This window comes from Leucoraja erinacea, chromosome 5 (genome assembly GCF_028641065.1).
Source record: "Leucoraja erinacea ecotype New England chromosome 5, Leri_hhj_1, whole genome shotgun sequence".
In the NCBI taxonomy this organism is placed as follows: domain Eukaryota; kingdom Metazoa; phylum Chordata; class Chondrichthyes; order Rajiformes; family Rajidae; genus Leucoraja; species Leucoraja erinaceus.
Window position 1 is genome coordinate 27,214,253 of NC_073381.1, and position 22,766 is coordinate 27,237,018.

Genomic DNA, 22,766 nt, shown 5'->3' on the forward strand with positions numbered 1-22,766 from the left:
GTCACGTTTCTTAATTCCCTCTTGGAAGGCAACAATGGGACCTGCCTTCACCACAATCTGCATGTACTGGGTAAAAGAGATTGTCATTGTCACTCTCAACTCTTTCCCTTTGGTTTATAACCTGTGATCTCTCCTCCCCAACTCTTCCACCAATGATAACAACTCCCACAATCCACTATATCCAGATCACTTGTCATTTTCCCATCAAATTTCCTCTCCTAGGAAAACAAATCTAGCCTCGACAATTTATCTTTCCATTTGCAGAGACTCACCTCAAAGAACATTGGAAATATTTTCTCCGCCCTCTCTAATATCTGCACAATTTTCACACCAGGAGGTGACCATAACTGAACACAATAGTCTAACTGCGACACAGACAAGAGTTTTATAAAAGTTCAACATGACTTCTCTGCTTCTATACTCTGCCTCCATTGATGATACCAACAAGTGTGTTTTGAACCACTCTCTCAACATTTAAGCCCCACTATGACATGACGTAAATCTGCCTGACAATTTAATGCACGCATGCACTGACATGAAGCCATACCCACACTGTACCCACACCTCCTCGTGAACAGTGCCCTTTATTCAACAAACATCAAATTTCACAGCATGAGAAACCAAGGCTGAATCGCACAAACCTCAAACTGCAATCTTGTTGCTGGGGATAACATCAACGCTACATCTAATTTTCTCTTATTAATCATTCTATGTGACTATAAACTGACCTTGAAACCTTTCAAATTTCCCCGTTTCCCTCAGCAATGGACAGAAAGCGACAAATTAACAGACCAAGAACCGACAAAGAAACGTTAACAGAAACATCACAACAAAGCTCACTCAAAACGCCGACTTCGACATAGCCCACTGGTAATTTAGTTTAGAGATACAGCACGGAAATAGGCCCTTTGGCCCACCAAGTCCACCCCAATCATCGATCACCCACTAGTTCTATGCTATCCCACTTTCATAGAAACATAGAAAATAGGTGTAGGAGGAGGCCATTCGGCCCTTCGAGCCAGCACCGGCATTCATTGTGATCATGGCTGACCGTCCCCCATCAATAACCCGTGCCTGCCTTCTCCCCATATCCCTTGACTCCACTAGCCCATAGAGCTCTATCTAACTCTCTCTTAAATCCATCCAGTGACTTGGCCTCCACTGCCCTCTGTGACTGGGAATTTCATAATTTCACATGCACTCGCTTCCTACTAGGGGCTATTGAATCAGAAGTGAGAGATGATACGTGGAGGTGAGAGGAGGGGATAAGACTGATGGCCATAGGGAGCTAAAGCAACGGAGCAGGATGGGTGGAGGTAGAGGCAGGAGCAGATAAATAATGGATAGAGTCAGATAGAGGAGGAAAAAAATGGGAGAGAAAATAGGAAAGGGGAAAATATGGAGGCAGGTGGAGTAATGTAAGGGGAGGAGGGGGGGGCTGTTGGAACATGATCAGCAGGAACAGAAAGGATGCCAGTGCTGGAATCTGCACTCATTGATATCTCCCGAAACTTCCAGCAGCATGCCTATGCAAGTCGTGGCAAGTGGGATTTATTTAAATAATCAATGGCCGTGATCAACCCCCTCACACCTCCTCCGTATACATGCCAGAGCGCTCATTATTTCCCAAGTAGATACTTTACAGAAATTCTAAACAGTAACGCAGCACAAATATGTTAATGTTTGACACGCAGTACATTTCTGTTTTACGGTGTGGAATTTTCCTTTCAAGCATTATTTCTGAAGAAAATAATTTCACTGAACAGGTAAATTACCATTGAGCCAGCTCCTGACTACTAATTTTATGGCAACGTAAAGATAACTCAGTACGGCCCCGATAGGAAGGGAGAGAGAGATGGGGGGGGGGAGATGGGGGATATATCCCCCCACTTTGAGTAGGGGGATGGCCTGTATTATCCCAGTTTTTGGAGGTCGAGCAACAACAACAACAAATAATAATTGTGCCACCCTCCCACACCCTGCTCCGCTCCCCCACTGGGTACCCCTGAGGCCGGTGATCAGTGATCGCTCAGCCTCCCCACTTTCAAAAACGTTCCGTGGACCCCGACATATCACTGAACCGACTCAGGGAGCGAAGATATTCTTTAAAAAAAAGTCTTTTTTTTTCGACTGGTTTCTCGATTCATACTGGCCTTCAAGATGCACGATAGTGTATGTAAATGTAGTTAAAATATAATTGTTACAGTTGGTGTAAATATCTATGGAACCAATTTGGATAATTATTTTGTTAAATCAGCCGAAAGCTCCAATCACACGGGGTTTTATTTTATATTCAGGAAAGTCCAAAAGCGGCGAAGGAAAATTAAAAATGCCCCCCAACCTCCCGTCTCCCCGGCCCGTGATGTGATGGACGCGGGGGTCTGGACCAATCGCTGACAAGTCCCCCCCCCCCCCCCCCCGGCGACGTCTTATCCATTATTTGGGTTTTCGGCGATCCGCCCGTTCGATTATTTGGCTTTTCGACGTTATTTCCGTTCGGTTATTTGGCTTCCACTTCTTCGCTTCGACATCTCGTACTTCGACGCCACGTCTGCACACGCTCAGTACACACACCGATTCAAATTGATACCAAAACAGAGAAATGCAGTACAACAAGAATGAATGATGGATATCAACAGATAACGCAGGTTGCACTTGGCAGGTCAAGCAACACCACTGTAAAAGGAGATGGTCTTGGACCTGAACGTCCACAGATGCAACTTAGTATTTCCAGCATTTCCCATCTATATTTCAGATCCAGCTGCTGCAGTTTATTTTGATATAGTGCTTTATTGTCTCACCCTTCTTTATTTGAGAACAGATCCCATCCATCCCATTTCTTCTTTCTATGGGCCAATCCTATTGACAAAAGATAGAGACCAAGCTAGTCTCAAATATTATTGCATTCGTATCATTCCAGATCAATCTACAACCTTACTTTCTTGTTGCTTATGTTGTTTGGCTTGTGCCAGTAATCTGATGCTCTGTGGAAATGGTCTTTAGGTGTGCAAACTCGCTCTGTTTCGCGATGCAAAGTTCTCGTGCAAAGTTCTTGTTGGTATCATTTTAAAAATAAATTGGATAGGCATATGATTTCGAGGGTTATGGTAAGTGCAGGCAGACTTCTTGTTCGGCACGGACTTGTAGGGCCGAGATGGCCTGTTTCCGTGGAATATGGTTATATGGTTAAGGACCTCGGCACCTGCTGTAACCCAAACTTAATTATACCGTATTTAACTGAAGGATATGACTACAGCTCAGCAAGCCACAACAAGTGCTGCCATTTATTTCAAGAGGGCTTGTATGCAAAAACAGGGAAGTAGAAACAGGGAGTTTAGAAGAATGAGCGAAGACCGCATTGAAACATACAAAACAGTGAAAGGCTTGGATAGAGTGGATGTGGAGAGGATATTTCCACTAGTGGGAGAGTCTAGGACTAGAGGTCATAGCCTCAGAATTAAAGGACGTACTTTTAAGAAGGAGATGAGGAGCAATTTCTTTAGTCAGAGGGTGGTGAATCTGTGGAATTATTTGCCACAGAAGGCTGTAGAGGCCAAGTCAATGGATAATTTTAAGACAGAGATAGATTTTTGATTAGTACAGGTGTCGTGGGTGCGGAGAAGGCAGGAGAATGGGGTTAGGAGGGAGAGATAGATCAGCCATGATTGGATGGCAGAGTAGACGTGATGGGCCGATTGGGCTAATTCTACAACTATCACTTATGACAAGTTTTAGATTAATCACATTTCAAATAATTAGCGATTTTCAAGTCTTCAATTGACATACAGAATTAAATTCTTACTTGTAGCAACACAACATGCCTACAAACGCAACACACAGATAATATGTAATAAACAAAAAAAACTCAATGAATTAATAACCACAATACTAATGGAAAAGACCCATAGTCAACTAAAGATAGTCCATAGTTCATAGTTGAGGTTACTGTTGTGCAGTGTTCATAGCCTGATGGTTTTTGGAAAGAAGCTATTCTTGAACTTGGTTGTTACAGTTTCAGACTCCAGACCTACCGACAGTAGGAATGAAATAAGACCGAAGCCACGGTGGTTTCGGTCTTTGATATTGACTGCCTTTTTTCGGTAGCACTTCCACTAGATCCATTCAATTGTGGAGAGATCACTACCTATGATGGACTGAGCAGGGTCTAGCATCCTCTGTAATTTCCATCATTCCTGAATGTACGAGTTGCCAAACCAGACCATGTTCCATCCAGTTGTTTGCTCTCTATCATACACGTGTGGTAGTTCAAGAGAGTATCCATCAACATACCAAATCTACTTAATATTCTATGGAAGTAGAGGTGTTGATGGGTTTTCTTTATAAATGCATCAATGTCCTGGGCCCAGGAGAAATCTTCAGAGATATGCACGCCCTGGAATTTCAAATTATCGACTCTCCCCACCGTCAACCGTTGATGAAGACAGGCTTGTGGATCCTCAGCTTTCCCCATCTAAAGTCAACAATCAGCTGGTCTAGCTGATGTTGAGAGCAAGATTGATGCCCCTCCATTTAATCAGACTTTAACCTCCCTCCTATATTCTGATTCATCGTAACACCTTTATATGTCTAATAACAGTACCGTCAACGTATTTAAAGATGGCATAGGAACCGTGTCTGAGTACACAGTATTGTGTATACAGTGAGCAGAACAGGGGACTGAGCACACAGCCTTAAGGTGCTCCTGTGATTTGGTTATCGAGGAGGAAGTGTTGTTGCCAATGAGGGAGTCGAGGATCCAGTTGCATAGGGATGAGCAGAAACCGAGCTCCCAGATGACACGTTAGGAGGAAATGGTGGTGTTGAATGATGAACGAGCTGTCGACGATGAACAACAGCCTGACCACATGTTGTTCTTGCCCAGGTGGTCCAAGGCATAGCGGGGAGTCAGCGAGATTGCATCCCCCATTGATCGTTGGGGGATGCATCCCCCTATTGTGGCGGTTAGCAAATTGTAGTAGCTCCAGGTCATTGCTAACATAGGAAATAATAGACGTCACACAAACCTCTCAAAGCACAACATCACCACGTAGATAGTGCTGCTGGTCAGTAGTCTTGTACATAGACATGCGTCTACACGGTAACATTCACTACTGCAAGTCACCCAAAGAACATTAACAATGCACCATGACTTCTGAAGAGTAGTCGCCGTTCCAATATCCATTTCATTCAATTTTCACCCATGTTACTATAACCACCCAATTAACCCTCCTCATCTGAATCCACCCATCACTTGTCTGTTTTTGTCCCACCCCTTCCCCTCACTTCTCTTTACCAGCTTTCATCCCTCTACTCCATCAGTCTGATGAAAAATCCTCCATCAAAACATTATCATTTTATTTCCCTACACAGATTCCTCCTGGCCTGCTGAGTTCCTCTAGCACATTGACTTTTTCCCTCAAATTTCCAGCATTTGCAGCCACTTTGTCTCCTCTTAAGCTGCATCCGTGGTCCCACTGATAAACTTTCAAGAAGTTGCTTGCAGTACACTTCTGCAAAATCGTATCTCAGACCATGAAAATTGACCTGGCCTCCATATTTTTCCCCTGGTCTATCTTATCCACTACCATAACAATGATAAATTGACTGAATTAAAAATCAGTAACATCACAATGTACGTCTAACAATTACAAGCTTCATTCTCTAAAACCAAGTTCAGAACTGCCCCCTCTTGTGATGGACTTGCTATGTGCTAATTAAAATAGTTCTTCAGAAGATTTCCGTCCTGTAAATCTTTTCACAATTTCTGTCCCAGATGGTTATCCGAATTCCCTCTTTATTTTTGCGCTTCCCAGAGGTTTTCTGACAAGACTGTCCTTTGACCTCCGCCTGACTCTTCATGGACCTCTTGTATACCTCCAACAATTTACGTCCTCTATTTTGTACTCAGTTTATTTGCATGGCAACTCTCATTTGGTGATCACTGTAGCATACTATGCTTTTATAGCTGTAATTATGTCCTCAGCCAATACTGCTCCTTCAGCTTTGTTTAATCCTTGTTTTCATTTCACATGAATAACCCTGTAAATCAGAGCACGGAGCTGCCATTTCTATGCCATGGTAAGCTTTATTTCATTTACAGCTAAACCATCACTCTTCCCCATGTTCATTTCTGCCCAGTTCTCTGCTTTGTCTACCTGATTCCTTGCATTAAGTATGCATCACTAAACACTGACAGCGTTTTCCAAATCCACTTTCATTATTTTCCAAATTAATTTATTAAACCCCTCTTTCCATTCTAGACCTATTCTGGAGTTCCCATCCTACTGACAAGACATTTTAGACCCTTCCCAAGGGCAAAACATGGATGATTTATATATCAGTGCCATTTATCCACTTCAGCACGATGGCCTGGCTCGAAAAATCTATCTAGTATTCTGAACTCTAGTACTCCCTTCAAAGCACATTAAAAATAATCAATGAAAATAAATTTTGGAAGAAGAAAAACGCAACACACAACCTGTATTACATTCTCTATTTAGTGCAAATGACCAAGAATAAATCTGAATTCCACAGCTTTTATTTACTCATTTATGGAAAGTGATGCGTGACTAGGAAGAGTCTTTAGAGTTGTTGAAGTTCCCATGTTCCTTGACATGAGGTGGGACAAACTAGAACTATATTCCTTGGAGCGCAGGAGGCTAAGGGGCGATCTTATAGAGGTATATAAAATCATGAGGGGAATAGATAGGGTGAATGTAAAGTCTTTTCCAAGGGGTGGGGAGGGGGAAACTGTTTAAAATTTCTTCCCTGTCTGGGAGACCCGACCTTTTCCCTGTCAGGTCTCCGTTGTCGTTGGGGCCTAGCACCGTGGAGCGGCCTCCAACCTGAACGACCCGGGGGCTCGGAAGACTGCGGAGCTGCGGACTACTCACCATCGTGGGGCTGGCTGGCCGGCCTCGGAGCGTGGGAATCGGTGGTGACTCGCTGCTGCGACTCGACTCCTGGGGCTCGGAGGCTCCAGCAACGCAGCCGCAGGTCCGGTGGACTGGGACATCAGGAGCACGCGGGTCCGTGTGGAGAGACCGCTTCCCAGAGCTCCCGCAACGCGACTTCTCCAGCCAGTGTCGCGGGATTGGAATGACCCGGAGCGGGGCCGTACATCGCCCGGTGCGGCTTCATGGCCGTGGGACATTACAGCGCCCACCGGGGGCTCCAACACTGTGACTTTTTGAACGGGAGCGGGGCTGTAAATCGCCCGGCACGGCCTAAAATGGCCATGAGACTTATCATCGCCCGCCTGGGCTTGGACATCGGGAGAGAAATGGAGAACAGGGGAGAGAAAAGACTTTGCCTTCCATCACAGTGGGTTCACTGTGATGGATGTTTGTGTGAATTAAATTGTGTGTATGTCTGTAGGAAATTGTCTTTGTTTGTATGGCTGTGGAAACGGAATTTTGTTTGAGCCTCACTGAGGCTCAAATGACAATAAATATTGTATTGTATTGTATTGTATTGGGTAGGGGAATCAATAATAAGGGAGATCATAAACTAGAAGCATAAATTTAAGGTGAAAGATATAAATCTGAGAAGCAGCCTTATAACATAGAGTGTGGTAGGCATGTCAAACAAATTTAGTCCCAAAAAGCTGGAGTAACTCAGCGGGACAGGCAGCATCTCTAGAGAGAAGGAATGGATGATGTTTCGGGTCGAGACCCTTCTTCAGAATTGCCAGAGGAAACAGTTGAGGCAGGTACATAGCAAAATTTAATAGACAGTTGGATAGTAACATGGATAAGAAAGGTTAGATGGTACATGGATAAGAAAGATATGGGCCAAACACAGAAAAATGGGAGTAGCTTAGATTGGGGTATCTTGGTCGGCTTGAATGAGTTGCCTGTTTCCATGCTGTATGACTCTATGACTCAAGATACAGTACTATCGGGTTTATTTGGAGAGCACACAAACAAAAGCTTTTCACTGTGTCTCAGTACAAGTGACAATTTAAAACCCAATAGCAACAATGAGTAGAGACTCAATCGAATTTTCCCGTAGACAACTCCCACAACGCGACTTCAACATTCCAGCCAGTGTAGACCTGGAATGACCCGGCAAGCGGGGTTCCATGTAGGCATTCGCCCGGTGCGGCTCCATTTAATTCATGGCCGTAGCTTCACTTTACAGTCCGCCCACTGTTTGGGGCTCACCCATACATTTCTCTAAACTTTTAGAAACATAGAAACATAGAAAGTAGGTGCGAGGGGACCACCGTAAATCGCCCGGCACGGCCTAAAATGGCCACGTGACAAGACACAGACTCTATCATCGCCCAAGCCTGGTGCTGGGGGACAAAAATCGGGAGAGAAACCCGGAGGAAAAAAAAAAAGGGGAAAGAAAATCCAGGCGATTTGCACTTCCATCACAGTGGGTTCACTGTGATGGATGTTTGTGTGAATTAAATTGTGTGTATGTCTGTAGGAAATTATATTTGTTTGTATGCTCCTGTGGGGCAGTGAAACGGAATTTTGTGAAGAGTTCCTCACTGAGGCTAAAAGAGACAATGCAAATATGTGTATTGTAGTTTGTATTGGGTATCCTGGGTAGGATCAATCAATAATCAAGGGAGATCATAAACTCCAAAGAGAAGCATAAATTTAAGGTCAAAAGATAGGAAATCTGAGAAGCACTGCCTTATAACATAGAGTGTGGTAGGCATGTCAAACAAATTTCGTCCCAAAAAGCTGGAGTAATTCAGCGGGACAGGCAGCATCTCTAGAGAGAAGGAATGGATGATGTTTCGGGTCGAGACCCTTCTTCAGAATTGCCAGAGGAAACAGTTGAGGCAGGTACATAGCAAAATTTAATAGACAGTTGGATAGTAACATGGATAAGAAAGGTTAGATGGTACATGGATAAGAAAGATATGGGCCAAACACAGAAAAATGGGAGTAGCTTAGATTGGGGCATCTTGGTCGGCTTGAATGAGTTGCCTGTTTCCATGCTGTATGACTCTATGACTCAAGATACAGTACTATCGGGTTTATTTGGAGAGCACACAAACAAAAGCTTTTCACTGTGTCTCAGTACAAGTGACAATTTCAAAACCCAATAGCAACAATGAGTAGAGACTCAATCTGTTTGAATTTGTCCTTGTAGGACAACTCTTCCACACCTGGGATCTTCCTTTTTAAATACATTCCATTGGCCATTTTCTCCATCCCTGTAACATTTGTGGGCCTCAAGGGGTTTTCCATGCACATAGGCATTCGCTATCTCCCTCCCTTTCTGCAGGGGATTTTCTCCTTCAGTCTCATTAATTTTTTTTGCTCCTTTTGATCTTAATAGTATTTAGCTCCTCCATTCCTACCGCCCCCTGTTTATCCAGCGTTTGGATATTTTTTGTGTCTTCTATGGTCTGAAACAAAATAGCGTTCACATTTTCCTCCTTTACAGTCCATTCGCCAACTGTTTGCCCATTCATCACCTATCTATATATTTCTCTAAACTCTTTTGTATCTGCAGCTTCTTTAAGTTTCCAACGGGTAAGGAGGATAGAGAGTTCAGAGTGTCAATGAAGCAAAGAGTTGAACTGAAAACTGAGCTGATGGTCAAGAGCACATTTACAGAAAGCACTTTCTTGATACAATCAGGTGTTCAACAGAGGAGGTAACCTCTGATTGTATAATCACAAATGTGTATTGTATGTGTGATTGTATAATCACATATATTCACCTTCAATAAAATCATCTATACTTCGCTCTGTACATTTAAAAAAATCCAGTGCTTTGATTTGAAAAGGCTTTGATAGCGGAGGGCACAAAAACAAGGGATCTCGTTGAATGTCACAGTTACAATACATCAAAAAGGCTTCAAATCCAATTTGCATTATTTTCATATGAGAGAACAGCTCTAATCACAACAGAGTTAATGTTGTGAGAAATGTTTTCTCTGTGTAAATCTGAGACTGTTAATCCCACGTGTATCGACCCAATCCAACTCCTCTCGGTAGCCTTACATCAACACTGCACACAATTCAATGAGATCAACAGTCCTGTCATTTACATCTTCCTAGCCAGATAACTCTCAACCTTACAATCACAGAAGACCCAACAGATCCAGTTATTTTGTTTTGCCGCGCAGATTCTAATACTGTAGCTGCACAAGGTTTCAAGAGTCTACTGGTCCTGCCTTCTGGTGAATGTCAGTGACTTGGACTAAACTAGTGACATTTCTTTTCCCCAAAGTAATCCTCAAGATCAATGATGATTTGCTCAGGCTCTAGTGTTGTGGGTTCTGAGAAGGACAGCCAGTCTGCATGTGCTGTCAAGCATGAAAGTACTAAACTTATTGACATATCTAGAATGTTGAATCCATCAGTCTGCTCCACCAACTGATATTTCCTGACAATTATGCTGGAGGAAAACTATCTTTTGGCATTGCATGTCACCCACTGATTTCAATTGAAATTGACGGGCATGGGTTATACAGGCAATGGCTAAGACCTATGGTACTCTTGTGTAGTACGATTTGACTGGATAGCATGTAGAACAAGCATTTCACTGTCTCCCTGGACACTTTTCAATAAACTAAGTTCCTTCTTAAATGTTTGCCAAGCAAAAGATATTAAAATATTTGTACATGTTATGTCTGTTTAAAATATTTTTGACTTTTTTAAATTTATTTTTGCATCAAAGTTACTGTGTGTCAAGCCCTGCCATGGGACTACAGAGCACATCTGGTCCATAAGATAGGCCCTTCACACCCAGGACAGGAAAGGTGAGGCATGGAGAGATAGTAGGTAGAGATTGTGAGCAACAGGCCAGAGTCAGCTAAATATAAACCATTAATCATGAGCCATACTTGTGACTGAAACTAGAGTTTGTTTTGAGTTTCCAGTTACTGTACAAACTGCAAGTTATATCTGGCATGTTTGAAGCACCATTATCGAGTGTGTTTTACAGATGTTAACAGTGTTATAAGTATCTGCTAATTTATGACCTGTTATTTAACTGTAAGAAATTAAATGTTTAAACAGTACCCACTGCATCTTTCTGTTGTTTTTGAAGTAAAGGTCTTTGTATATAAACTGCACACCATATTCCAGGTGAGGCAGAGGATCACCTGCACCTCCTCCAACCTCATCTATTGCATCCGCTGTTCCAGGTGTCAACTGCTCTACATCGATGAGACCAAGCGCAGGCTTGGCAATCACTTCGCCCAACACCTCCGCTCAGTTCGCAATAACCTACCTGATCTCCCGGTGGCTCAGCACTTCAACTCCCCCTCCCATTCCGAATCCGACCTTTCTGTCCTGGGCCTCCTTCATGGCCAGAGTGAGTCCCACTGCAAATTGGAGGAACAGCACCTCATATTTTGCTTGGGTAGTTTACACCCCAGCGGTACGAACATTGACTTCTCCAATTTCAGGTAGTCCTTGCTTTCTCCTTCCTTCCCAGCTCTCCCCCACAGCCTACTGTCTCTGCCTCTTCCTTCCTTTTTCCCGTTGCCTATTCCTTCGCTCCATAGATGCTGCCTGACCTGCTGAGGTTCTCCAGCTTTTTTGTCTACCTTCGAATATCCCAATTTAGTGTCTTTTCTTACACCTTTTTGCATAATGCTAGCCTCTTCTCCCAAACCAGTGAGCATCCTTAAGGGCATGTCCCACTTTCACAACCTAATTCACGACCTCTGCCGAGTTTGCCCTTGACTCATATTTGCAGCATGGTCGTCACTAGGTCGTAGGAGGTCATAGGTAGGTTGTAGCAGACCGTAATGCTAGTCGTAGGTACTCGTGGCATCAAGTAGGTCGGGGCGTTTTTCTAGCATGATGAAAAATGTCCACCAGTAAAAAAGGTTGTGAATAGGTCATGAAAGTGGGACAGGCCCTTTAGACCTACTGATAAATTTGCAACCTGAACCTCTTCCTGTCTTTTAACTTCCCTCACTACTTCAAAATTCTCCTCAAAATCAATTACTAGCTTAATTATTCCTTGCATAAATTAGTTCCCTTTCATTAAGTTCCCTTTCATCAACAAGGTACAATAAGAGATTTTATTTCCTATTAAAGTTTTTGTTACAGGCTGGACATACACTGGAAAAATAATGACTTTAATGCAGCAGAAGCCAAACAATTATCATTATCAAACAGAAGCAGAGTTGACCGTTCCACCTCTTGTGCACGCTCTGCAATTTAATAAGATCAATGGCTGATCTTTTACCTTAACATCACTATCCACCCCATATTCTTTACGCTCCAATAACCTCCATTCCCTGCTTAACTAAAAGCCCCTTAAACGCAACTATCGTTTTTGCCATTACTACCATCATCCCTGGCAGTGGGTTCCAGACAACCACCACACGGTGTAAAAAATTGCCCCGCACATCTCTTTAAACAGATCCAGCTCTAAAGCCTGGTCAAAGATCGTCCCACAGTGCTTCACATATCTCAGTGATATCCACCCCACCCTGTCCGTTTCTCTCTCCACCAATCTTTTATGATCCTTTCTCGCACACCACCCTCCAACCTTATTTGCATTGTATAGGAAGGAACTTCAGATGCTGGTTTAAACCGAAGATAGACACAAAAAGCTGGAGTAACCCAGCAGAACAGGTAGCATCTCTGGCAAGAAGGAATGGGTGACGTTTCGAGTCGAGACTCTTCTTCAGACTACGCATTTCCCTCCACCGATGCTGCCTGATCAGCTGTGATCCTCCACCTGTGTATTGTGCCTTCTGGTACTTAACTGTTCATCACATATCTGTGATATCTCTGAACATAGAAACATAGAAAAAAGGTGCAGGAGTAGGCCATTCGGCCCTTCAGGCCAGCACTGCCATTCAATATGATCATGGCTATGCAGAAGTGGATCACATCTCACATTCTTGCCCCGAGCTCCCCATCCATCCTGAGTGGCCAACCAGAATTACAATGACCTCTCCTGTAAACGGGTGCTGCTAATGGTATCCTCACTGAAATCCCGATATGAAAGTATCTCAGCAACAAAATGCTGGAAAAGTTACTTTTGAACAGCCTGCCATCCATTATGATGCTGCCCAAGTAAGTCTCCCACAACAGACACAAATGCTGGAGTAACTGAGCAGGACAGGCTGTATGGCTGGGGAGAAGGAATGGGTGACGTTTCGGGTTGACACCGTTCTAGTTCTCCCAATGTCAGCCAGGTGTTCTGATAAAGAACAAAAAAGGCAACAATAGTGCAACGTGTTCCTCCTTGCACTTGACACCGTTCCTCAAAGATCAAAGGTAAACCTTTAAGCTTCAATTTAAAATGGGTGTTGCACAAAAAAATAAGCAATTTGATGCATGCCTTAAACCTGGAAAATCATTTTAAAAACACTCGCACCAACAGCGCACGTTAATGTCCGATCCAAGAGTTTAAATTATTTTGTGTTTATCTTGCACGCGATTTCTAGGCCCGTGTCATTGAGTTACGCAAAAGATTGAACAAATAAGAAATGTACTAATTCCTGTTTTGTTCTATAATTTAGACCGGTAGAGATAAAACCTACCAAGTATGCCATTGATGACTGGGTTCTAACAAGGAGTTACTCCCTGGCACTTTCATGGTTGCATATAATACAAAGCTGAAAAAATTAACCCGTTTTACAACGTATTGTCATTGGCTGAGAAAGGTACTCAGTGCAATGTCTAAAGAGAAATATACAATCCGGTGACCATTGCTGCAAAGCACCCCTGTCATTTGGTCGACGTTATAATTGAGATACAGCTGCCAATATTGAGCGACGTGGGAGAGTAAAAAAAACATCGCTCCTAAATGTTTGTGCCAGTGTTTACTCCGTGCAAATTCGTCTCTCACTGTAATATTAACAAAGTATCGGCCCTTAGGTAGCATCTCGCAATCCAACGCGTTGCAAAGGCTGCCTCAGCCAGCTGGAAGTCCCAGTTTAGATGGGTAACAGCGCTATCGCGGAAACGTCAGGACAGCACAAGTTGTTAGTTGCATAAAAGACAATCATACAGGGCCCGAGCCATGGATACTACAGACTCCTAAACCGGTCTCGTCACGCCACAGACATTCTGGGTTTTCTTTTAATAAAACGCAAGACCCACCTTTGTCTCTTTGTTTGAGGACCAGTTGCAAATCCTATCGAGGCAGCAGCTAACCTCCGGCTGCCCAGGGAAGCTGAGAGGAGGAGGCAGCACACTCTACTGATCCCGGCTTATTCACCACAATAAAATCGTGGGGGCAGACGGGGCTTTTGCAAAGATGTTTCTCTCACGTTACTATCTGCAGAGGTGACAGTGGTTGCATCCGGCAAGCCAAGCCAAGCACCACAGCGATTGCACTCCATCAGCGGGCGGCTGCGTCATGTCGGGATCCCGCCCGCCCACTGCGAGCTGCGCTGTTGCAGCGCCGGCCAATGGAGGCGCGGGGGCCGCGCGTGCACAGGGCCAGACAATCGGAATAGAACGCTTCCGGAGCGTTGCTAGGCGGCGGTTAGAATGCGGCGAGGCCCGGGCAGCTGATGAATGGTCTGTCCGCCCGGCTCGCGCCTATGTGGCCCGGGAGACGGCGGCTCGCGCTTGGCCTGCAGCAAGGTTGCACCAACTAAATCAGTTACCAGCATTGATAGAAACACCCCTTCTCTCCAGAGATGCTGCCTGTCCCGCTGAGTTACTCCAACATTTTGCGTCTACCTTCGATTTAAACCAGCATCTGCATTTCTTATTTCCTACACATCGGTAGAAACACAGTCGACGTTTCACAAGGGTCAAGGTCCGTACAACGTTTCGCATCAAGTGCAGCAGCCATGTGAATTTGCGGCTTTGCATGGGAAATGTTTGATTTCTCTGCATCCTAATCATTTTGGTTCGAGCTCTATTCCAGACAGTGGAGCTCGGGGTAAGCTCCAGTTTAGATCTGCAACATCAGCGCTCAAGCATTTATGTTTGGGACAATGCAACCGGTGTGTGTACGCTTGGAATCAGTCCAGAGGTGCAAAGGAAAGGTCGTGTAAGCACGTTTGCCGGAGAACGAAGAGGGGTGGTTTGGAGCCACCTGATGGACAAAGGTTGGCTATTAGAATATTTGAATACAATAGCAACATTTATAACCATGACCTTAAATTTCCCATCTGCGTCCACCCACTCACGCATGACCTAAATACTTATTAAATATGCGGGGTTTTGTCCGTAAGTAAAAAAAACTGATCCGCGGATCCCTCCGCTGATCGGTCCACATAGATATTGTTGCTGCGCATTGAACAATTTCATCTCATCCTATCTCTACCTTACTGTTGCTTCCTCCCTCGTGTACTTGCCTCCATTCCCCCCCCCCCCCCTGAAATACATTTGTTAATTGAAACCATCTGCTGACTAACAACATTTTTTCTGTATTATTTTGTTGATTTATTGATTACCTGCTTTTAGATTTCCACATACCTGGGTGTGTATTACCGTATTGAACCACTTCACAATTCTGAAGACAACCTTTACTTAATTCCTTAGGCCCATTTCAATTGATCGCACTGTCAATGTTTTCACTATGGATCTTTCCAAAGTACAACAGGTTTACACAGCATTATTTTCCGATGTATTGACGCGAACATTTAAAAAAATCTTAATCGGGACTAACTATACTTTTTCCATTTCTAATCACTGTATGTCTCATTAAAAATAGCATATTATCTATATTGCAATTCAACAACACCGTACAGTCCAAAAATTTCCTGGCCGTCTTCAGAAGAATGTGTTCAAGATCTTGCTATTTGTACCAGGGCGGCTAGAAACTCCAGATGCCCGTTAACTGGTAGTCACTGAGCAGATCAGTCAGTGGGAGGAAACATAATTTGTCACCATCAAACTACTTTTCTCTTGCCTGCTTCCCATAACTGTAAAGTTACGGAGTACTTAGAAGTTCATGATAAGAGAGACCGAAGCAGGCCCGTACGAAGCTTTTCAAAAAGGGGGGGTGGCATGACAGGATTACAAAAAAGTTAATGTGAAATAATGTGTGCGCTGCACACATCACGAGCGCCAAGCGTGAAGTCCCTCGATGCCGGGGTCCATGGCCCGCTTAAGGGTCCTGGAAGCTCAGGGGTTTTAGATGCTTTCTGATGCATTCTGAGCCTTGTTTTGGAGCATTTTTGCACCAAATTTATGACCAATATTTCAGAAATTAACAGGAATCTGAGGTAGCTTTTTCACGCAAAGGGTGCTGGGTGTATGTAACGAGCTGCCAGAGGAGGTAGTTAAGACTGGGACTATCCTAATGTTTAAGAGACATTTGGACACGTACAGGGATAGGACAGATTTAGATGGATATGGGCCAAACGCTTGTGAGTGGGACTAGTGAAGATGGGACATGTCGGTCCGTGTGGGCAAGTTGGGCTGAAGGGCCTGTTTCCACACTGCATCATTCTATGACTAAAAAGTGAAGAAGAAAAATGCATGTAGAATAAGTAGAACAGATTTGAAAGATGAGTGAAATGTAAAGGCAGAGAAAGGTTTATGGGTGGAAAGGAACATAGGAAAGGAGGGGGGAGAGTGGGCTTGGACAGATGGGTGAAGGGAAAATAGTCACAAAGTGCTGGAGTAACTCAGCGGGTCAGGCAGCATCTGCAGAGAATATGAATAGGAGACATTTCACAGAATGCTGGAGTAACTCAGCGAGTCAGGCAGCATCTGTGGAGAACATGGATAGGTGACATATCACAGAGTGCTGGAGTAACTCAGTGAGTCAGGCAGCATCTGTGGAGAACATGGATAGGTGACATGTCACAGAGTGCTGGAGTAACTCAGTGGGTCAGGCAGCATCTCTGGAGAAAAGGTATAGATTATAGTTCGGGTCAAGACCGTTCTTCAGTAATATTCATGATGTGCCATGCATAGACATTCCTGAATGTTACCCAAACCATCGTGAGCTACTTTGTTAGAGTGCTTGCCCTCTCCTATAACGTCTCTGCTGCCTTGGGTGATGCAGGACAGGACACAAGCTTTGGGACATGGTGTGAAGCTGTTGCCGTCTGTCCCAGCCTGGTAAAAACCTGGATGGAGTGGATTTGGAGAGGATGGTTCCACTAGTGGGAGAGTCTAGGACCAGTGGCCACAGCCTCAGAATTAAAAGACATTCCTTTTGGAAGGAGATGAGCAGGAATTTCTTAAGTCAGAGGGTGGTGAACTGTGGAATTCATTGCCACAGACAGCTGTGGAGGTCAAGTCAATGGACATTTTTCAGGAGGAGATTGATAGATTCTTGATTGATAGGGGTGTCAGAGGTAATGGGGAGAAGGAAGGAGAATGGGTTTGAGAGGGAAAGATAGAGTCATAGGGTGATACAGTGTGGAAACAGGCCCTTTGGCCCAGCATGTTCCATCTACACTGGTCCCACCTGCCCACGTTTGATCCACAACCCTCCGAACCTGTCCTATCCATGTCTAACTGTTTCTTAAATGTTGCGATAGTCCCTGCCACAACTACCTCCTCTGGCAGCTTGTTCCATACACCTACCACCCTTTGTGTGAAAAACATACCCCTCAGATTCCTATTAAATCTTTTGCCCTTCACCTTAAACTTATGTCCTCTGCTCCTCGATTCACTTACTCTGGGCAAAAGACTCAACCATATCTAATCAAATCATGATTTTATACACCTCTATTAGATCATCCTTCAGCCTCCTGTGCTCCATGAAATAGAGTCCCAGCCTACTCAACCTCTCCCTATAGCTCTGGCCCTCTAGTCCTGGCAACATCCTCATAAATCTTCACTGTACCCTTTCCAGTTTGATGACATCTTTCCTATAACATGGTGCCCAGAACTGAACACAATACTCTGAATGCGGCCTCACCAACTTCTTATCAGTATCAGTATCAGTATATCTTTATTGTTATTTCCTGAGTACTCACATACCCAGAGGAAACAAAAAAACGTTGCTCAACCAGTGTCCGTTCAGTGTGCAGTACAAATAACAGCAAGTAAATAGAAATAAAAATACATATATCATGAACAAATTAAATTAAACACTCTACTCTCTACTAAACATAAATATCAAACATAACAGTTCCAATTATGCAACTGGAACATGACCTCCCAACTTCTATACTCACCCGACCCGCTGAGTTACTCCAGCACTCTGAAACGCCACAGAACAGGGCAAGATTAGCAAGTTTGCTGATGATACAGAAGTGAGTGGTTTTGTAGATAGTGAAGATGGTTGTGAAAGATTGCAGCAGGACCTGGATCAATTAGCCAGGTGGGCAGAGGAATGGTTGATGGTTGCATGGTTCCTTGAAGGTCGTGTCGCAGGTGTATCAGGTGGTCAAAAAGTATTTTGGCACTTTGGCCCTCATCAGTCAGAGTATTGAGTATAGAAGTTGGGAGGTCATGTTGCAGTTGTATAAGACGTTGGTGAGACCGCATTTAGAATATTGTGTTCAATTCTGGACACCGTGTTATAACCATATAACCATATAACAATTACAGCACGGAAACAGGCCATCTCGGCCCTACAAGTCCGTGCCGAACAAACTTTTTTTTCCCCTTAGTCCCACCTGCCTGCACTCATACCATAACCCTCCATCCCCTTCTCATCCATATGCCTATCCAATTTATTTTTAAATGATGCCAATGAACCTGCCTCCACCACTTCCACTGGCAGCTCATTCCACACCGCTACCACTCTCTGCGTAAAGAAGTTCCCCCTCATATTACCCCTAAACTTCTGTCCCTTAATTCTGAAGTCATGTCCTCTTGTTTGAATCTTCCCTATTCTCAAAGGGAAAAGCTTGTCCACATCAACTCTGTGAATAGGAAAGATGTCAAACTGAAAAGAGTAAAAAGATCCCCATCCTGGATCAGGCCAATTGTCATCCACAAACTTGAGAAGCTTGACAGAGGTGTCTGTGGAGGTGCAGTCATTGGGTGTGAAGTGGTGATTGGAGTGGGGTGTGTGTAGAAGGGCCCAGTCTTTGCAGACTGAGGTCAGGCTGTGAGTGGGTGTGTGAAGTGGTTCGGTGGGGTGGGAAAGGTTCCACTCTTTTCATACTGGAGTCTTGCCTTAAGTAGGTGTGAAGTGGTGAATGGCAAGGAGAGGGTGCAGGGTCCAATCTTTGCAGACTGGGGTCTGGCTGTGTTTGTTGGGGAGGGGGTTTCAGGGTTACGTTTCTGATTTTCAAGACTGCAGTAAAACTCATTCAGGTTGTTCGTCAGCTGACGATTGTCCAAAGAGCAGGGGGGCTTTCCTCTTATAGCTGGTGACTTCTTGCATGCCCTTCCAAACTGAAGAAGAATCACTAGCTGAGAACTTGCTCCTCAACTTCTCAGAGTACCTTTCCTTGGCTGCTCTGATTCCTCTTCTCAGCGCTTTATCGATTAAGCTATCTTTTAACTCTTTAAAGATTAGGCTATCGGCTTGACGCATATTTGCCCCCAGCACTCCCTCCGATCTCAAAATGGAAATGTTACATCTGTATACAGGTGCACAACCTTTTATCCGAAAGCCTTGGGACCAGACACTTGTCGGATTTTCGGACATTTTCGGATTTCCGAATGGAAGATTTTTAGCGTAGATTAGGTAGGTAGCGCGGGCGGCTTGAAAAGTCTGGAGCAGCTGCCTCCTCCCCGGAGACCGGGAGAATCATTGCATAAATGTTAGTCAGTTAGTTTGGAGGGATTTTATGTGGTGGTGGTGGAGTAGGGGTGAAGGGGGAAACTTTAATTCTTAGTCCCCTACCTGGTCGGCGACTCCCAACCTCGCGGAGCGGGGGGCTCCGTCCGGCCGCGGGCGGCGCCGGTTGGAACTCCGACCCCGGCAACTCTACCCCTGGCTGCGCGGCTCCCAATCCAGCGACGCTCCGCGAACGTTGGGAGTCGGCGGCCACAGCGCTCCGGAGCTTGCCGCACGGCGACCCGGTAAGGCATTGCCCGCTCCCCGCTGGTATCCCAGCGCTGCGACGCCGCTGACTCCCGACATTCACGGAGCTGGGGCGTCCGGCCGCGGGCCGCTGGATTTGGAGCGCCTCGCAGCCAGGGGTAGAGTTGTCGGGGTCGGAGCTACAACCGGCGCCGCCCGCAGCCCCACCGGCCACAGCGCTGCGGAGCTTACTGCACGGCGACCCGGTAAGGCATTGACCGCTCCCCGCCTCTCCGACCAGGTAGGGGACTAAGAATTAAAGTTTACCCCTTCACCCTCCCTTCACATAAAAGCCCTCCAAACTAACTGACTAACATTTAAGCAATGATTTACAGATGTTTAAGCGTCTCCCGTTCTCGGGGAGGAGGCAGCCGCTACAGTAGTACAGACCTGGGTTGACCGTGGGTCGTTTCGGGTCAAGTTTGGCGCCAAACGCGAGCTTTGGTGCGCAGACGAAATCTGGAAAAAATGGTTTTCGGAGTTTTTCGGTTTCCGGAACACCGGGTAAAAGGTTGTGCACCTGTATAATGATCCCATTAAAATGTGTATTTATGTCACAAACTATGGAATTCATATTTTTCAGTATTGTTATCAAGGAAAAGAAAGCAGTTCCATTGTTTGATATTATTTGATATTGTTTAATATTATTCATATGGAAGAGAAACTATAATAGTTCTAAAACCTACCTTAATTTTGCAATCTCACTCAAGATATTCACACTTTTCCTCTCCCCTCCCCATCTCTCCTCTCCCTTCCCCTCTCTCTCTCCCCCTCCCCCCCTCACATCCCCCCTCTTTCTTGCGGGGGGGGGCGAAGATGAAGGTGGTGCGGGCCCAGCGGGCGAGGGAATGAAGGTGGCGTGGGCCCCGTGGGAGTGGCGAGGGCCCAGCGGGCGGGGGGGATGAAGGTGGCGTGGGCCCAGCGAGGGTGGTGTGTGCCCAGCGGGGGTCAGCGAGGGTGGCGTGGACCCAGCGGGGTGGCGTGGGCCCAGCAGGGGTGGTGTAAGCCCAGCGGGGATGGCATAGACCCAGCGGGGGTGCCGTTGTATCATCTGCATACTTGATGATGGTGTTAGTACCATGCACAGGTGTGCAGTCATAGGTGAAGAGCGAGTAGAGGAGGGGGTTCAGCACACAGCCCTGTGGAACGCCGGTGTTCAGGGTGAGGGTTGAAGAGGTTGTGCTTGTCTAACCTAACAGACTGGGGTCTGTTGGTTAGAAAGTCCAATATCCAGTTGCAGAGGGAGGGGTCGATGCCCAGGTTACCGAGTTTGGTGATCAGTTTTGATGGTATAATGGTGTTGAATGCTGAGCTGTAATCGATGAACAGCATTCTTACGTAAGTGTCTCTGTTGTCGAGGTGGGAGAGGGCGGAGTGAAGTGCCGTTGAGATGGCATCCTACGTCCTCCTGTTCTTGCGGTAGGCAAACTGATAGGGATCCAATGTGGGGGGTAAGCAGCCTTTGAGGTGTGCCAGGACCAGCCTCTCGAAGCACTTGGTGATGATGAGAATAAGTGCAACTGGGCGGAAGTCGTTGCGGCTTGTCGCAGTGGAATGTTTTGGCACTGGCACAATGGAGGTAGTTTTAAGGCAGGTGGGGACAACTGGGCAAGTGACAGGTTGCAGATGTCAGTCCAGACGTCTGTCAGCTGCATAGCACAGGCCCTGAGGACGAGCCCGGGGATGCCGTCAGGACCAGCAGCCTTACATGCATTAATCCTGCTCAGTGCCACGTACACGTCGTAGGGGGTGTGAGGGGCTGGTGATCGGCAGGGAGCACAGCCTTGATGGCCATCTCCGACTAGCGGAGTTCCGCAGGGCTCGGTGCTGGGACCGCAACTCTTCACGTTGTATATATTAATGATTTGGATGAGGGGATTGGCTTTGTGACCAGGTTTGCAGATACGAAAATAAATGAAGGGGCAGGTAGTGTAGAGAAAGTAGGGACTCGGCAGAATGACAAGACAGATTGGGAGAGTGGACAGAGATGTGGCAGATGGCATACATTGTAGCAAAGTGCATATTTGTAGTAGAAATAAAGGCATAGACTATTTTCGAAATGGGGAGAAAATCCAGAAATCGAAAGTGGTAAAGGACTAGGTAGTGCTGGTGCAGGATTCCCAAAAAATTAATTTTCAAGTCAAATTGGTAGTAAGGAAGGCAAACCCAATGCTAGCATTTATTTCTTGGACTAGAATACAAAAACAGGAATGTAATGCCGAGGCTCTAAGGCGCTGGTCAGGCCGCATTTGGAATATTGTGAGCAATTTTGGGCCCCATATCTGAGATAAGATATGCTGGCTCTGGGCTCAGAGGAGGTTTACGAGAATGATCCCAGGAATGAGTGAGTTAGCCTATGTTGATCATTTGACAGCATTGGGCCTCTATTCGCTGGAGTTTAGAAGGATGTGGGTGGATCTCATTGAAGCTTACCTAATAGTGATAGGCCTGGATAGAGTGGATGTGGAGAGGATATTTCCACTAGTGGGATAGTCTAGAGGATCTTGGTCCTCAGAATTAAAGGATGTTCCTTTAGATTAGATAGCCTTTATTGTCATTCAGACCGAAGTCTGAACGAAATTGCTGCAGTCATACATATAATATAATACAATAAAAACAACAATAAACACATATTAACATCCACCACAGTGAGTCCACCCAGCATCTCCTCACTGTGATGGAGGCAAAAGTCTTAGGTCTGCAGTCTCTTCCCTCCTCTTCTCCCTCTGCGCTGAGGCGATACCCCCCCGGGCGATGTTATAAATCAGTCCCGCGGCTCAAACACCGCGGCCCGGGGTGGTCGAAGCTGCCGCCCACCAGTCCTGCAGACGCAGCCGCTGGCCCGGACTCAGGCCACCACCGCCAGAATACCGTCCCAGCCACCCTCACGAGTACCGCACCGTCTTCAGCCTCGGGCTG

General features: G+C 45.5%; 1 protein-coding gene across 5 annotated transcripts in view; it reads right to left on the bottom strand.

Moving 5' to 3' along the window:
* The window catches only part of LOC129697061 (probable E3 ubiquitin-protein ligase RNF144A-A), a 129,062-nt gene extending 113,832 nt beyond the window's left edge, over positions 1–15,230 (bottom strand). The window contains exon 1 of one of the 5 annotated variants that reach the window (XM_055635275.1): positions 14,048–14,348. The gene's annotated coding sequence lies outside the window, so the exon portion shown is untranslated. Of the gene's footprint in view, positions 1–14,047 lie in introns of all 5 variants that reach the window. The other 4 variants (XM_055635273.1, XM_055635272.1, XM_055635271.1 and 1 more) reach the window with 4 other exon arrangements.
* Positions 15,231–22,766: the final 7,536 nt, after the last annotated feature.